This window comes from Bufo gargarizans, chromosome 4, assembly GCF_014858855.1.
Source record: "Bufo gargarizans isolate SCDJY-AF-19 chromosome 4, ASM1485885v1, whole genome shotgun sequence".
NCBI lineage: Eukaryota > Metazoa > Chordata > Amphibia > Anura > Bufonidae > Bufo > Bufo gargarizans.
In genome coordinates, this window is record NC_058083.1 from 92,251,350 (window position 1) to 92,269,348 (window position 17,999).

The following is a 17,999-nucleotide window of genomic DNA, read 5'->3' on the forward strand; positions in this document are numbered from 1 at the left end:
TCCATTGAGTTGAATGAGGCCATGATTTGCGGACAATAATAGGACATTCACTACTTTTTTGTGGAACGGAAATGCGGAAATACGGAAACGGAATGCACACGGGGTACCTTTTGTTGTTTTTGTTCATGTGCATGAGCACTTACTCATATTTCTCCATAAGCCCAGACGCTTCAATTAGTTTATCATGGCGATACAGTACAGAGGTCTTACACAGTATTACGGCTCCATATGACCAACAAGATGTATGTGGTCATAAGACACCATTGATAATAGTGTTTGGGGTCTTACTGTATACCCCTGTATACCTTGCATTATATATCAACACATACAGTCTTTTTCTTTTGTATTGTGGTGTTGTGATTTAGATATTTCACATTAGAGTTATTGCTTCTAGAAATATCTCTAAAATGCAGCATCTTATAGAGCACCATAAAGGGGCGCATGAAGTGCCTATTGCTCCATGGACTATTGGAATGAGAATGTTAAGAGCTAGTCAGGGTTTGATATGGCAGCTCATTCTTGATTGTGCAATAGAATTATTGGATTTTTTTTTTTTTATAGGTGCAATAAGTGGATTACATGTGCAAGTTTAAATGTTTATAACAACAAAGAAAGATTTCCCCTTTCACTTACAAAAACCCCCGACTCAGACTGGCCCACAGAGGATCAGGTGAATTCTCTACTGGGCTCCTGAGCAAGGTGAGTCCCTAGTCCCCAACCCCCTGCACAATTGGCACCTAGCTCTGCACGCTGACTGCACTACCTATAGATAGGCAGTGTACAACATCTCAAACAGCTTTTATTCATATAAAAAACTGGGTACATTATTTAACAAACTATGCAGTTTACCATTATAGAGGCATCAGGTGGCTGAGATGACTTCTAGGTATAGAGGAAAGCCAGTCAGTATCATCTTTCCCCAGGAAGCCACCTTCTCAAAGTTGCTTCATGGACCCCCATAATCAATCATCTTGTAGCATCTTGCTGTTACTGTACATCACTATTGATGAGCGACATAGGCAATATTCGAATTTGCTATATTTTGTGAATTTTTGGCCGAATATTCACCATAAATTAGCAAATTCGAGAATTTGTTTACTTGATTGCGATAGTCAGCAATGTAATATATTCACAATAAATTTGCGATTAGAATATTCAGCACTATTCGCAAATATGATATATAGCACTATATTCTAAATATTAGCGAATTCTCAAAGTGGTGATATTCACGATAAAAATTTGTTATTCGAATATTCGCGCTCAATCTATACATCACACTGTGTGAGCAGATAATATTTGCATGTAGCTATACAGTGGGCCCCCAGAACCAGTATTTTACTGGTGGGCCCAAGGCACCCCGGTCCAACACTGCAAACACCTTTATTTATGTTAAAAATATTAAAAAATATATATAAAAAATACATAATTTGTATCGCTACATCTCCAATGGCCTGTTCTACAAAGATATAACATTGTATCTTACATACTGTGAAGATCATGAAAAAAAAGATGAAAAAAGGAAATGGCGATCAAAAGGTATTATGTACCCTCACAGTTTCAATAAGAAACTCCTCAATCATACAGCTCATCCCAAAATGAAATAAGCCCTTACACAGCTCCATCAATTTCAAAATAAAAATGTCTTGGGTCTTTTATTGTGGTGAAAATATATATACAGTGCTGCCCAGAAATTTTTTTCATACCCCTGGCAAATTTTGACTTAAAGTTACTTTTATTAAACCAGCAAGTAATTTTTTGACGGGAAATTACATAGGTGTCTCCCAAAAGATAGTAAAACAATGTACAAGAGGCATTATTGTGGGGAAAAAAACATTTCTCAGCTTTTATTTACATTTGAGCAAAAAGTGTCCAGTCCAAAATTATTCATACCCTTCTCAATAATCAATAGAAAAGCCTTTATTGGCTACTACAGCAATCAGACGCTTCCTATAATTGCAGACCAGGTATTCCTGCCCATTTATCTTTAGCAATGATCTCCAAATCTTTCAGGTTGGAGGGTCTTCTTGCCATCACCCTGATCTTTAGCTCCCTCCACAGATTCTCAATTGGATTCAAGTCTGGACTCTGGCTGAGCCACTCCAAAACGTTAATGCTGTTGTCTGCTAACCATTTCTTCACCACTTTTTCTGTGTGTTTTGGGTCATTGTCATGCTGAAATGTCCACTGGTGCCCAAGGCCAAGTTTCTCTGCAGACTGCCTGATGATGTTGTTGAGAATCCTCATGTATTGCTCTTTTTTCATGGTGCCGTTTAATGCGATTAGGTTTCCTGGTCCATTGGCCTCAAAACACCCCCAAAGCATTAGGTTCCCACCACCATGTTTGACAGTGGGGATGGTGTTCTTTGGGTTGAAGGCTTCTCCCTTTTTTTACGCCAAATGAAGGAAACATCATTGTGACCAAACAATTACATTTTTGTTTCATCTGACCATAACACGGAAGACCAGAAGTCTTCTTTGTCTTCTCTGTCCACATGAGCTTCTGCAAAGGTCAAATATTTACTTGCTGGTTGAATAAAAGTAACTTTAAGTCAAAATTTGGCAGGGGTATGAATAATTATGGGCAGCACTGTATATATACACTCACCTAAAGAACTATTAGGAACACCATACTAAAACGGTGTTGGACCCCCCCTTTGCCTTCAAAACTGCATTCATTCTATGTGGCATTGATTCAACAAGGTGCTGATAGCATTCTTTAGAAATGTTGGCTCATTTTGATATGATAGCATCTTGCAGTTGATGGAGATTTGAGGGATGCACATCCAAGGCACGAAGCTCCCGTTCCACCACATCCCAAAGATGCTCTATTGGGTTGAGATCTGGTGACTGTGGGGACCATTTTAGTACAGTGAACTTATTGTCATGTTCAAGAAACCAATTTGAAATTATTCGAGCTTTGTGACATGGTGCATTATCCTGCTTGAAGTAGCCATCAGAGGATGGGTACATGGTGGTCATGAAGGGATGGACAAGGTTAGAAACAATGCTCAGGTAGCCCGTGGCATTTAACCAATGGCCAATTGGCACTAAGGGGCCTAAAGTGTGCCCAAAAAACATCCCCCACACCATTATACCACCACCACCAGCCTGCACAGTGGTAACAAGGCATGATGGATACATGTTCTCATTCTGTTTACGCCAAATTCGGACTCTACCATTTGAATGTCTCAACAGAAATCGAGACTCATCAGACCAGGCAACATTTTTACAGTCTTCAACAGTCCAGTTTTGGTGAGCTCGTGCAAATTGTAGCCTCTTTTTCCTATTTGTAGTAGAGATAAGTGGTACCCGGCGGGGTCTTCTGCTGTTGTAGCCAATCCGCCTCAAGGTTGTGCGTGTTCTGGCTTCACAAATGCTTTGCTGCATGCCTCGGTTGTAACAAGTGGTTATTTCAGTCAACGTTGCTCTTCTATCAGCTTGAATCAGTCGGCCCATTCTCCTCTGACCTCTAGAATCAACAAGGCATTTTTGCCCACAGGACTGCCGCATACTGGATGTTTTTCCCTTTTCACACCATTCTTTGTAAACCCTAGAAATGGTTGTGCATGAAAATCCCAGTAACTGAGCAGATTGTGAAATACTCAGACCGGCCGGTCTGGCACCAACAACCATGCCACGCTCAAAATTGCTTAAATCGCCAATTCTTCCCATTCTGACATTCAGTTTGGAGTTCAGGAGATTGTCTTGACCAGGATCACAACCCTACATGCATTGAAGCAACTGACATGTGATTGGTTGACTAGATAATCGCATTAATGAGAAATTGAACAGGTGTTCCTAATAATTATTTAGGTGAGTGTGTATATATATATATATATATATATATATATATGTTATAAAGCTGAGTGTATGTATGTGTGTGTGTGTTTGTATGTCCGCTAAAGGAATCCGCAGAGTTTATGTACGTCACATTTACAATCACAAAATTTGGCACACAGGTACATCAGGTGTCCGGGAAGGTTTTAGACCGGGTGTCAGCTCTCTAGCATGTACCTTTCCTGAGATATTCCCAAAAAATGCAAATATGGCACATCACAAGACCTACATTAGCCAATAGGAGCCTGCAGGTCTTTCTCTTCATATCCCAACTGCCATACACACGGTTACATGTCCCTTATTAGCCAATAGAAGCTCGCAGGTCCTTAGTCTCCACATACCCACAGTTTTACACCAGGTTTCTATAACAACCTAGCCATTTTTCTTCACTGTTGCAAGTCAGCTTTAAAGGGGCAGAGCGCTGTGGATGACACTGTTAAGGGAGCGGAGTGCTGTGCAAGTCACAGTTCAGGGGATAGGTAGGGTGGCAATTCAGGCCAACCTCAAAAGACGGATTTAAAACCCCAGCCCCAGGTTGTGCTAAGCCACGCTCCGCAGCCAACGGGGATTGAAAAAATGAAGGTAAAAATCAACTTCTGTCAGCTGCAGCGGTGGGAGGGACAGTTACTTTCTCCCTGTAGTAAGTGATGCTGTCTGAGAGTGAGCTGTTCAGAAGGACATCCCTGAGTCCGTCTAGGCCCTGCGGCGGACAGAGGACAGGGAGTATGAAAGCCGGACTGTCCGACCTAAAACCAGACCTGTGGCTACTCTATGGGCAGGCTGCTGTGGAGGTCACAGTTAAGGGGATGGTCCGCTATGGAGGTTAGTGTTAAGGGGAAGATTACTGTAGAGGCCACTGTTAAGGGGATGGGGTGTTGTAGAAATCACTGTTAAGGAGATGGGATACTGTGGAGGTCACTAATAAAGGGAAGGCTGCTGTGTAAGTCACTATTAACGGGGCAGGATGCTGTAGAGGTCACTGTTAAAGGGGCAGGCACTGTGGAGATCCCGTAACAGGGCAGGGAATGGTGGAGGTCACAGTTAAGGGGACGGTCTGCTATGGAGGTCAGCGTTAGGGGTGGGGTGCTGTAGAGGTCATATTTTAAGGGAACGGAGCTCTGTTGTGGTCACGGTTAAAGGGTTGGGGTACAGTGGAGGTCACTGTTAACCTCTTCCCGACCGCCTATTGACTATAAACGTTCTGGGCAGTCGGTTTATCTCTGATCAGACGTTTCTGAATGTCCTTTCAGAGATAGTAGCTGCACGCTAATCGTGCATCTGCTGAATGAGGAGCCCGCTGTCAGTGACAGCAGAGCACCCTAGAGAGAAGGCAGGAACTGTTCCTTCTAGATCGATGTATATACAGTGCTCAATGAGCGCTGTGTATAAAGCTGAGGAAGCAATCTGCCGCTTCCTGTCCCGGCCCGGTGGTCATGTGACCGCTGGGGCCGGGGGAGTGCAGGAGCTGTCGGGTCTTCCATAGACCATGATTAGCCCTGCACTGATGCTGTACAGCACAGTATTACTAGGGAAGCAAAATCGGTCAAATGGGATGGCCAGGACATTCTTATATTCCAAGACCTTGCCCAATTAACTCTGAAGAAAAGACGGGCCTTAAAGCCTTTAACAGATTTGCTCAGATCACAGAGTGTCCCATACAGATGGTCCCTCCCCTTTGGACTCTCTTTTATGCACAAGGGACATAGAATGAAAAACTCCTCATTCCAGGACTTGGATCGAGCATTCGAGCATCTGGGGATTGAACCCCTGGACATACAGAATTGGGACCATGTCCAGGACTTGACTGATTTACCGAACCTGCCACCTCTCGAGCTCTGGAAAAAGCAGCATACTCCTAAACACCAAAGGGGCAGAAGAGGAAACTCCAAATCAACACCCAGAAGACTCACAATGGGAGAATGAGATGAACTTATTCAGCTAGCTGCATAAGGATCTCCTCTTTGAGTCACACCTCCCCTAATTCAATTGCGGCCTTCTTACATCCCTCTTCCTGTCAATCTTCCTCCCTTCAGATCTCTCTGATACTCCTTTTCTGATCCTTTTCTGGATCCCAATTTCTACTAAGGGCAATACAACATGTCACTTAGTAACCCCCCTACTCTTTTCCCCCTTCGTACCTCCTGCTCTCTCTCTTCTTAAACTTACTTACTTCTAAAATACATTACTGTAATGTATTGTATAGCTCCTACCTTCCTAAACAAACTCCCCTGGGAGTCATGCTACTTACCACTTAATAACCTGCATGCATTCTTGCATATATTGTTATGTTTTACTGTTCCTCTTAATTGTGTTTCGGTTCTTAGAGATGGGCGGTCTAGTAACAGGCTACTATACCATTCTCCCAGATGGTTGGTTGCTAGAGGTCCCTTCCTCTCAGGGTGGCACTCTCCCTCTTCTCACACCAGCTGATTATATATATGAGGTCAGATTATCCTTCGTTCCCCCTTCCCTCACCTCCACACTCCAACATGAATGACCTTAGATTAGCAACTTATAATGTTAAAGGATTGAGGTCACCTTCAAAGAGCTGACACATTTTTTTCTTATTTGAATAGGGAGAAGTGTTCTATAGCTTTCCTTTAGGAAACTCATTTTAAACATGGCAAATATCCAAACCTCTCCTTCTCCAAATTTCCTAACTGGTATCATTGTGGATCCGGGGGTGCTGCCTCGAGAGAAGTTAGTATTGGTTTTCATAAAGGGCTAGCTTTCCAGTACAAGTCCCATACCCAAGACCCTGAAGGTAGATATCTCATCCTAAAGGGCCTGGTTTGACAGACCCTATTCACATTTGTGAATGTATATGCCCCAAATACAAATCAAATTACCTGGCTTTCATCCCTTCTTTTGCTAGTTGAAACTCACAGAGCGGGGACCCTAATTATAGCTTGTGACTTTAACTTGGCCCTTAACCCTCTCATAGATACCTCCTCTAAAAGATCCGCTATCCCCTCAAAAGCTCTCAAATTACTGCAAACCAAACTTTTCAATCTGGTGGCATTAGACACTTGGCGCTGCCTTAATCCTAGCTCACTTGATTACTCTTTTTATTCCTCACTCCTCAGCAAACAATTCCTATAGTAGAGTAGAATAGACTACATCTTTATCTCGAGAGAACATCTACAGCTCTGCTCCACAGCCAAGATTGGTGATATGACACTCTCGGACCAATCCCCAATATTCTGTGATGTCCATCCTACCACCAGGTGGGGTAAGAACATTAATTGGAGGTTCACTGAGTCCTTGCTGGGTAACCCTAACTACAAATCTCAGATTGCATCCTACCTGGATGATTATTTTTCCATTAACAATACCCAGGAGATATCCCCTCAGGTTCTGTGGGATGCCCACAAGGCTTATATTAGGGGTAGATTGATTGGACTTTGCTCCTTCATTAAAAAGGAATCAGACAAAAAATACACAACCCTGTTGTCAAAGATACACATACTAAAAAAAGCTCATAAGCAATCCTTACTCGCTCAGCAACTTGCGGAACTCTCTTCTCTCAGAACTGAACTGAAGAATCTTCTGAATGAACGTTCAGCCAAGTATTTATTGTCTGCTCAACAGAAATTCTTCGCACATGGTAACAAGGCAGCAAAATTTATGATGCAGAGAATTAAACAGAGAAGAGGCTCTCATCACGTCCAGAGCATCAAATCCCTGAGGGGAGACCTATTATTTAAAGCAGAAGAGATTGCTGAGGAGTTTAAGCTTTTTTATGAGTCATTGTACAATCTACCTGCCTCTAAGCTCCCAGACCCCTCCCAGGGGAGAGACGCCAATATCAACTCATTCCTGGATTCTCTCCAACTCCCGACTCTTACCATATCCCAACGTAACTCCCTAATAAAACCATTCACTATCTCCGAGTTGACGCTGGTCGTTAACTCCACCCCTAAAGGTAAATGCCCAGGTCCAGATGGCCTTCCTATATCATACTACTCAACCTTCCGAAACTCCCTCCTTCCCTTCCTACTTCCCATATGCAACCTCTCTATGCTCAACCATTCTATCTCTGCTGATATCAATAGAGCCACCATCACTATCATCCCCAAGGAGGGCAAAGACCTTCATCTTGCTCCAGTTACCGCCCCATCTCACTACTCAATGTAGACCTCAAATTAATAGTCATGATGCTGGCCACTAGATTACAGGGCCTTTTACCCAGCTTAATCCACCCCGATCAGGTGGGATTTGTCAGGGGACGTGAGGCAAAGGACAATACTACAAAGGTCTTAAATGCCCTATTTTATGCTTCTTATAAATCCACCCCCTTAGTCCTGATTGGCACGAATGCTGAGAAAGCATTTGACAGGGTTGACTGGTCTTATATCAAGTTGACTATGTCTAGGTTTCTCTATGTACTCCTGTTCTTCGGCGTCCGTGTCGGTCAATGGAATCTTATCTTCCCCTTTCCCAATAAGGAATGGAACAAGACATGATTGCCCCCTTTCCCCCCTCCTCTTTGTCCTGGTCATGGAAACTCTATTACAATCTCTCAGACAGGAGAATGAAATCAGAGGCCTTTCTGTGGAGGGTTCTAAGTTCAAGCTTGCTGCCTTTGCAGATGACTTACTGAACCTCACAACAAACCCCTGTAAGTCTATGAGTATCATTCTCTTAATACTTAGCCACTTTGGCTCCCTATCCAATTTTAAAGTTAATCCATCCAAATCCCAGGTGCTTCCCGTTGGCCTTTCACACCCAATCATCTCTTCCCTCCAGAAGGATTCCCCATTTAACTGGCACACCCAACAACTGACATACCTTGGGGTAAAACTTACCCCATACCTATCAGATTTATTTAAGCTAAACTACAAACCCCTGTTGCTCTCAATAGCCACCCAGCTGGACTCATTGGACTTTCCATACCTATCCTGGTTTGGGAGAATGAACATCCTTATGTCTCTGGCAATCCCAAGACTAACTTACCTGATGCAAGTACTCCCTATTGAGATCCCCAAAACGTATTTTGTCTCCCTAAATAAGCTGATTCGCAGATACATATGGCAGGGGAAAAGTCAGCGTATCTCTTTTGACATGCTTACTAAATCTAGAGCCCAGGGAGGTATTGGTCTACCTGACCTTGAAATTTACATGAAAGCTATCCAACTTTCCAGGGCTGTGGACTGGATTAGGAACCCCACTCATAAAGCATGGCTTACCCTGAAGAATGCTTTCTTACACACCCCTGCCCTTCTGCTGGCCAACAGATCACCTCCGATACCCAGCACTATTCCCAACTACATGATTCGCAACACAATAAAGGCTTGGAGGTGGTTCTTGGCCAGTGATGGGGATTTGGCACTATCATCCCCCCTCTTACTTTTAAAAGATGTTTTAGCTCTAGCCCTAAAGAACTAAGGGAAAGTTGTCCTATCTCGTTAAGGTCTTCCAGGCTCCCCATCTCTGATATTCTAGATCAGGATGGATGTATACTCCCCGACTCTGAACTTCACAAGAAGTTGGGTTTACCCACTCAAAACTACATGCTCATGCATTTTCTTAAGTCGGAAACACTCCTCCTCATAAAAAACACTCCCTCTCCGAGAGAGGCTAACTGGTTTGAGAGGCTGATAGGCAATTTACTTCCCCCTCCCAAATTAATATCTACAATATATAAGTCTCTCAATACATCTCTCTGTAGTGCTAAACCTGCTGCAATAGGTCTTTGGGAGAGGGATTTGAACCGGACCCTGTCAGCCTCTGAAACTGCAAAGATTTTGATTACCCCACATAAGATTTCTAGATGTATTCGCATTCAGAAAAACAGTTACAAAATCCTATTACTCTGGTATAGGACCCCAGATAATACTTGTCTTTATAAGCCTGGATCCCCAGATGTCTGTTGGAGATGCCATAAAGAAAAAGGTACTTACATCCACATCTGGTGGTCTTGCGACCCAATCAAAGCCTGGTGGTCGGAAATAATTAAAATCAGCAACCAGATATGCAAGACCTCTTTGCCCTGCACCCCGGAACTAGCTTTGATTACTCTAGGGGTGGTAAGGTAAACCCCACATAAAGCCTCTCTCTTCTCCCTACTATTTTCTTTTTATTAATAATTTTTATTGTTTTTATCAGTTATTCACAAGTATCCATATGAAGAAGTGTACACTTAGACTTGGACAAGCAAGTAACAGATACAAGTGTATGAAGTGGAAATATACCTATGCCGGTTCCAACCGGGGAGTATAGGTATTGCATCAAGTACAAATAATAACACAACTGTAACAACAAAAGATAGACATGGAAAGATATCAGCAAGCTCTTTCTAGTGGTAAGGTACATGTTATAAAACCTGTTATTAGTGTTGCAGGCAAGGTTAGGCGATTTAGGGAGGCTGATCATGAGAGTTCCCTATAGCTTCTCCAGGGTGACCATATTTGAAGGAAAGTGGATCTTGATCTTAACTCCCAATGGAAAATTTCTTCAAATCTATATATTTTCTCAACTCAATTTTATTGATCCAATGTTCAACCGTTGGGATTTCAGAGGAGAGCCAGTGAGAAGGCAGGAGGATTTTGGCTGCTGCTAGAAGCAAGGAGAAAAGGGAGGCTTTGTCTGTGCTAATACCCTCTAACCCCAAAGTGAGCAAAACTAATTCCGGGGAGCATGGGAAGGACGTTTTGCATATCTAGTTGCTAATCTTAACTATCTCCGATCACCAGGTCCCTATTAATTCACAGGACCACCAGACGTGGAAGAAAGTTCCTGTTTCCTTCTGACATCAACAGGTCTCTGGGGTTTGTATAGGCTAGTTTTATCTGGAGTCTTGTACCAACGTAGTAGTATCTTATAACTATTTTCCTGAATATGAATACACCTGGAGATCTTATGAGGAGTAATCAAGATCTTTGCAGTTTCAGAGGTTGACAAAGAACGCTTCAAATCCCTCTCCCAAAGGCCTATCGCAGCAGGTTTGGTGGAAGAAAGGAACGTCTTAAGAGATTTGTAAATTGTTGATATTACTTTGGGAGGAGGGAGCAAGCTGGCTATCAATCTCTCAAACCAATCTGTCTCTTTTGGAAGGGGGATGTTTTTAGTGAGTTTGAGAGCTTCTTTCTTAATAAAATGTAAGAGCATGTAGTTTTGAGTGGTGAGGCCCAATTTCTTGTGAAGCTCATGGTCAGGGGGATACAACCGTCGGAATCTAGGATGTCAAATATGGGGAGCCTGGAGGCTCTCAAAGTAGTGGGGCAACTATCTCTAAGTTCTTTAGGAGCCAAATCTAAGATGTCTTTTCGAAGCAAAAGGGGGGATAGCAGTATCAGGGCCCCACCACCAGCCAAAAACCACCTCCAAACTTTTAATGTGCTGCAGATCATGGGGTTGGGTATGGAACTGAATGTCGGAGGTGATTTATTGGCTAATAGGAGGGCCCGTGCCGAGGTAGGTAAAAATGAGTTCTCCAAGGGAATCCATGTTTTGTGGGTAGGGTTTCTTATCCAATCAACTGCTCTGGAGAGCTGGATGGCCTTCATATATGTTTCAGGATCAGGTAGCCCAATTCCACCTTGGGCTCTGGATTTAGTAAGCGTGTTAAAGGAGATACGTGAACTTTTCCCCTGCCATATGAATCTGCGGATTATTTTGTTTAGGGAAGTAAAGAACATCTTGGGGATCTCAATAGGTAGTACTTGCATCAAATAAGTTAATCTTGGGATTGCTAAGGACATAAGTATGTTCTTTCTCCCAAACCAGGACAGGTATGGAAGGTCCCGGGGTCAGCCAGACAGCATGCCAATCAATGCATGCTGTTGCCACCACCCCAATTCCGTCATTGCAAAGTTCAGCAGTGTGGCATTTTTTGGGCTAAAAATGGTCCCCACGCTGCTGTATTTAATCTCTGCATGCCAGATGACCTGCGTGACTTCTCCGCCACCAACTAGGCTTCAAGACGCAATGTTTTAGTACACTTTCTGCCTGGAAAACATCCATTTTTCCGGCCGCTGCTACAAAAACAAAACAAAAAAAAAGGCACATACATGTGTCAATTCCCCTTCGTGATCATTACCTTGTTGTGGTGAAGGGGCTTGCATATCACAATGAGGCGATCACCTCTATGAGTGTGTTGGAAATGTTGGTACACCCCAGATGATAAGGTTGTTGCTTCATTGTGAACAGACCAAAAGTGATGGCTGGATAATTTTTCATAGAAAAAACATTAATTTTCTTTGTGATCATCTAAGGCAGTGATGGTGAACCTTTTAGAGAACGAGTGCAAAACTTCAACCAAAAACACACTTATTTATCGCAAAGTGCCAACACGGCAATTTACCCTGAATACTACAGTCCAATATAGTACATCTTCTATGTACTTTATCATTTGGCTATAATAACCTGCCTACATTTAGTGTGCTGCTGGTGCTGTACATAGTGCACTGATGAATGGCGGGTAAAGTCTAAGGCATATTAGTATGCATTAGACTTTTTCCAGGGTGCATGTGCTCACAGACAGGGCTCTGAGTGCCACCTCTGGCACCAAAGCCCTAGGTTCGCCACCACTGATCTAAGGTGATCATTAAAGCCTACTAGGCCAACAATGGGCCCACACACAATTTTTCTGGCCTCTGGTGCTGCATTGTGGCTGCAAAAACAAAACCCAAAAAAAGGCACATACATGTGTCAATTCCCCTTCGTGATCGTTACCTTTTTTGTGGTGAAGGGGCTTGCGTATCACAATGAAGCGATCACCCCTATGAGTGTGTTGGCAATGTTGGCACACCCCAGATGATAAGGTCTTTGCTTCATTGTGAACAGACCAAAAGCGATCGGCTGAATAATTTTTCATAGAAAAAAAGATTAATTTTCTTTGTGATCATCTAGGGTGATCATTAAAGCCTACTAGGCCAACAATGGGCCCACACTGCAGAAACATTGTTTTATGGGTCACTTAACTGTCACTGAACTACCTCAGCACGACCATAGGCTTTGAAAAACCGCCATCGCCTACAATCTCCCAAACGTGCGCACGAGCACAGTCATCACTACACCAAGATTGACGCATAGAGGAATAAAATTTATGTCATGAATGTGACAACTATTGATAACTCTTTGCGGTTGTTTGAGGTGCGTTAAATGTGGAGTTTGGTCTGTCAGAGTCTGGTCTGTCACTGTGAAGCGGGCGCAACCCTTACACTACCTCATCGATGCAACATCATACCTGATCGTATACACACGTTATTCCGAACAATTTAGGAATGTTAGGTGATTTATGCCTTTTATGGATTAAAACCAGACTCTGCATCAACTACGTAATTTTCCATAGAAGTTTTGCCATGGATCCCCCTCTGGCATGCCACAGTGCAGGTGTTAGTCCCTTTGAAACAACTTTTCCATCACTATTGTGGCCAGAAAGAGTCCCTGTGGGTTTTAAAATTTGCCTGCCTATTGAAGTCTATGGCGGTTCGCCTGTTCGCGAACATCTGCGTAAATTTGCGTTCGCCGTTCGCGAACGGAAAATTTTATGTTTGCGACATCTCTACTGATAAGTATTTATAAACTGATATTAATTCAGACTCTGCACTTTGGCCATATGAAACAACTGTGGCTATATGTACAGTATATTACTGTGAGATGTTGGACAAGTTTGTCTGAAATACAAAGATAATGAGATAATGATAAATGAGACAAAGATAAATCATTTCAGAACTTTTTTAACCTTTAATGTGACCTATAAACTGTACCACTCAATTGAAAAACAAACTGAAATCTTTCAGGTGGATGGAAGAAAACAAAAACAAAAAACTTCAATAATGTGGTTGCATAAGTGTGCACACCCTCTTATAAATGGGGATGTAGCTGTGTTTAGAATTAAGCAATCACATTCAAAATAATGTTAAATAGAGTCAGCATACACCTGCCATCATTAAATGGGTTGTTCGAGTTATGAAAAAAATAAAATAAATATAGCACTGAAAATCTGATGGACAGAAATAAATAACTAAGCTAAGCAAGCTTTATGCAAAAAAAAAAAATATCTATATTTCCTCATTTCCCTGCAGCATGTTGTATGTGTAGAACTACAAATCCCAGCTGTATAATGACACTGCTGATACACACAGGATCTTCCCCCTACCTTCTTGTGCAATGCTCTCTCTAGTCCTTCAGCTCCTGTGCCCAGAATTGTCACTGCTGCAGATACCCAGTGTGTGCAGCTGAAGGGGTTAAGAATCCTAGGAGAGAGAGCAGAGGACAGTGAAGGGGGCGTGGCCAGCACAGTGACGTCTCATTTACAGGCTTGTAAACTAAGTTTATCAGAGCAGGGAGAGAAGCTGACATCACAGGTCATGTAACCCTCAGTGAAATCTAATAAAACCAGCCACTGGAGATAAAGTGAGTTATTTGGACAGCTGTTATATTTGCCCAGTAAGAAACATAGAAAGAATTAAAAAAAATTACTCGGACAACCCCTTTAAAAGTGCTCTAGTTGGTCTTTCCTGAAATGTTCTTAGTCGCATCCCACAGCAAAAGCCATTGTCCACAGAGAGCTTCCAAAGCATCAGAGGAATCTCATTGTTAAAAGGTATCAGTCAGGAGAAGGGTACAAAAGAGTTTCCAAGGCATTAGATATACCATGGAACACAGTGAAGACAGTCATCATCAAGTGGAGAGAATATGGCACAACAGTGACATTACCAAAAAATGGACGTCCCTCCAAAATTTATGAAAAGACAAGAAGAAAACTGGTCTGGGAATCTACCAAGAGGCCTACAGCAACATTAAAGGAGCTGCAGGAATATCTGGCAAGTACTGGCTGTGTGGTACATGTGACAACAATCTCCCGTATTCTTCAAATGTCTGGGCTATGGGGTAGAGTGGCAAGACAAAAGCCTTTTCTTACGGAAAAAAAAAACATCCAAGCCAGGCTACATTTTGCAAAAACACATCTGAAGTCTCCCAAAAGCATGTGGGAAAAGGTGTTATGGTCTAATGAAGCCAAGGTTGAACTTTTTGGCCATAATTCCGAAAGATATGTTTGGCGCAAAAACAACTGCACATCACCAAAATAACACCATACCCACAGTGAAGCATCATGGTTTGGGGCTGTTTTTCTTCAGCTGGAACTGGGGCCTTAGTTAAGCTATAGGGAATTATGAACAGTTCAAAATACCAGTCAATATTGGCACAAAACCTTTAGTCTTATGCTAGAAAGCTGGACATGAAGAGGAACTTCGTCTTTCAGCATGACAGCGACTCAAAGCATACATCCAAATCAACAAACGAATGGCTTCACCAGAAGAAGATTAAAGTTTTGAAATGGCCCAGCCAGAGCCCAGACCTGAATCGGATTGAAAATCTGTGGGGTGATCTGAAGAGGGCTGTGCAGAGGAGATGCCCTCGCAATCTGACAGATTTGGAGTGTTTTTGCAAAGAAAAGTGGGCAAATCTTGCCAAGTCAAAATGTGCCATGCTGATAGACTCATACCTCAAAAGACTGAGTGCTGTAATAAAATCAAAAGGTGGAAAAAGTTCTGAAATGATTTATCTTTGTCTCATTTTTTTACATCAAGGGAACCTGACATTTTAACAGGGGTGTGTAGACTTTTTATATCCACTGTAAAATACTTGTTAATCGCTTTTTATTTCATATTTGTTATAGTGAAGCAAAAAACAGCAATTCTGCCTTTTTTTTTTACTGCATTTACTTTTCTAGAGCATAGGTTGTTATAGGCATGATGATACCAAATATGTGGAAAAGATTTTATTTTTGCAATTTTTTTCATTGTAAAAGGGTACATTTTCTTTACTTGGATATTTAACCATTCTTAACTATTACTGTTATTAAAAGGAGACTTTAACAGGCTATCTTTTGATCTCTCCTGTAATACACTGTACTTTTGCAGTGCATTGTATTATACTGTCAATGATATACTGATTAGCACCAGAGAGGCACAGTCTGATTAGCATACACTGAAGGCAGGTCTAAGGCCTTCGTTAGGCCCATGGTTAAGATTCTAAGACATAGGCACCTCGTGATCTCATTTGCAGGGCTGCCGATGCCTGACAAAGGAAACTCCCTCCCTCTAAATTGCTGATATTCTAAAGTCGCTATTGGCCCTGGCATCTAAGGGGTTAAACAGCCTGGATCAGTGCTTTTGCTTTGTGACTTTAGATCATGAGCCCGGCTCTACTGAGTGATTTATGGGAGAACTTAGAGTAGGCCGCCATAGAAAAAGCATATTGGCAGCCACTAATGGATTAAATTGAAACTTAAGACAACAATAGCCATTGAACATCAAGTTGAAACTCCTTGTAACTGTTTATTTTATGCTTAATGTATACATTTTGACATGGCTACATGTATATAATTATTGTCCATACTCCACTGATGTCAAGGTAGGGATGAACAATTTGATATACAGGAAGTGCAGAATTATTAGGCAAGTTGTATTTTTGAGGATTAATTTTATTATTGAACAACAACCATGTTCTCAATGAACCCAAAAAACTCATTAATATCAAAGCTGAATATTTTTGGAAGTAGTTTTTAGTTTGTTTTTAGTTTTAGCTATTTTAGGGGGATATCTGTGTGTGCAGGTGACTATTACTGTGCATAATTATAAGGCAACTTAACAAAAAACAAATATATACCCATTTCAATTATTTATTTTTACCAGTGAAACCAATATAACATCTCAACATTCACAAATATACATTTCTGACATTCAAAAACAAAACAAAAACAAATCAGTGACCAATATAGCCACCTTTCTTTGCAAGGACACTCAAAAGCCTGCCATCCATGGATTCTGTCAGTGTTTTGATCTGTTCACCATCAACATTGCGTGCAGCAGCAACCACAGCCTCCCAGACACTGTTCAGAGAGGTGTACTGTTTTCCCTCCTTGTAAATCTCACATTTGATGATGGACCACAGGTTTTCAATGGGGTTCAGATCAGGTGAACAAGGAGGCCATGTCATTAGATTTTCTTCTTTTATACCCTTTCTTGCCAGCCACGTTGTGGAGTACTTGGACGCGTGTGATGGAGCATTGTCCTGCATGAAAATCATGTTTTTTTTACCTTGCAGACTTCTTCCTGTACCACTGCTTGAAGAAGGTGTCTTCCAGAAACTGGCAGTAGGACTGGGAGTTGAGCTTGACTCCATCCTCAACCCAAAAAGGCCCCACAAGCTCATCTTTGATGATACCAGCCCAAACCAGTACTCCACCTCCACCTTGCTGGCGTCTGAGTCGGACTGGAGCTCTCTGCCCTTTACCAATCCAGCCATCTGGCCCATCAAGACTCACTCTCATTTCATCAGTCCATAAAACCTTAGAAAAATCAGTCTTGAGATATTTCTTGGGCCAGTCTTGACGTTTCAGCTTGTGTGTCTTGTTCAGTGGTGGTCGTCTTTCAGCCTTTCTTACCTTGGCCATGTCTCTGAGTATTGCACACCTTGTGCTTTTGGGCACTCCAGTGATGTTGCAGCTCTGAAATATGGCCAAACTGGTGGCAAGTGACATCTTGGCAGCTGCACGCTTGACTTTTCTCAGTTCATGGGCAGTTATTTTGCGCCTTGGTTTTTCCACACGCTTCTTGCGACCCTGTTGACTATTTTGAATGAAACGCTTGATTGTTCGATGATCACGCTTCAGAAGCTTTGCAATTTTAAGAGTGTTGCATCCCTCTGCAAGATATCTCACTATTTTTGACTTTTCTGAGCCTGTCAAGTCCTTCTTTTGACCCATTTTGCCAAAGGAAAGGAAGTTGCCTGATAATTATGCACACCTGATATAGGGTGTTGATGTCATTAGACCACACCCCTTCTCATTACAGAGATGCACATCACCTAATATGCTTAATTGGTAGTAGGCTTTCGAGCCTATACAGCTTGGAGTAAGACAACATGCATAAAGAGGATGATGTGGTCAAAATACTCATTTGCCTAATAATTCTGCACGTAGTGTAGATGACTAGTGTTGCATGAATCTAATTCAAACAAATTGACTTTTATCCGAATTTCAGAAAAAAATTAATTTGCCGCAAAGACAAATTTCCTCACGCTTCGTGGTGACGAATCAATTTTCCTTGAAATGGTGGAAAAAACAAAAACAGACATACTCTCGTTATCCATTTGCACTCAAAGAGGCTGTCATGGCTGTCTTGATTGAAGGTACCAGATTTTGCACG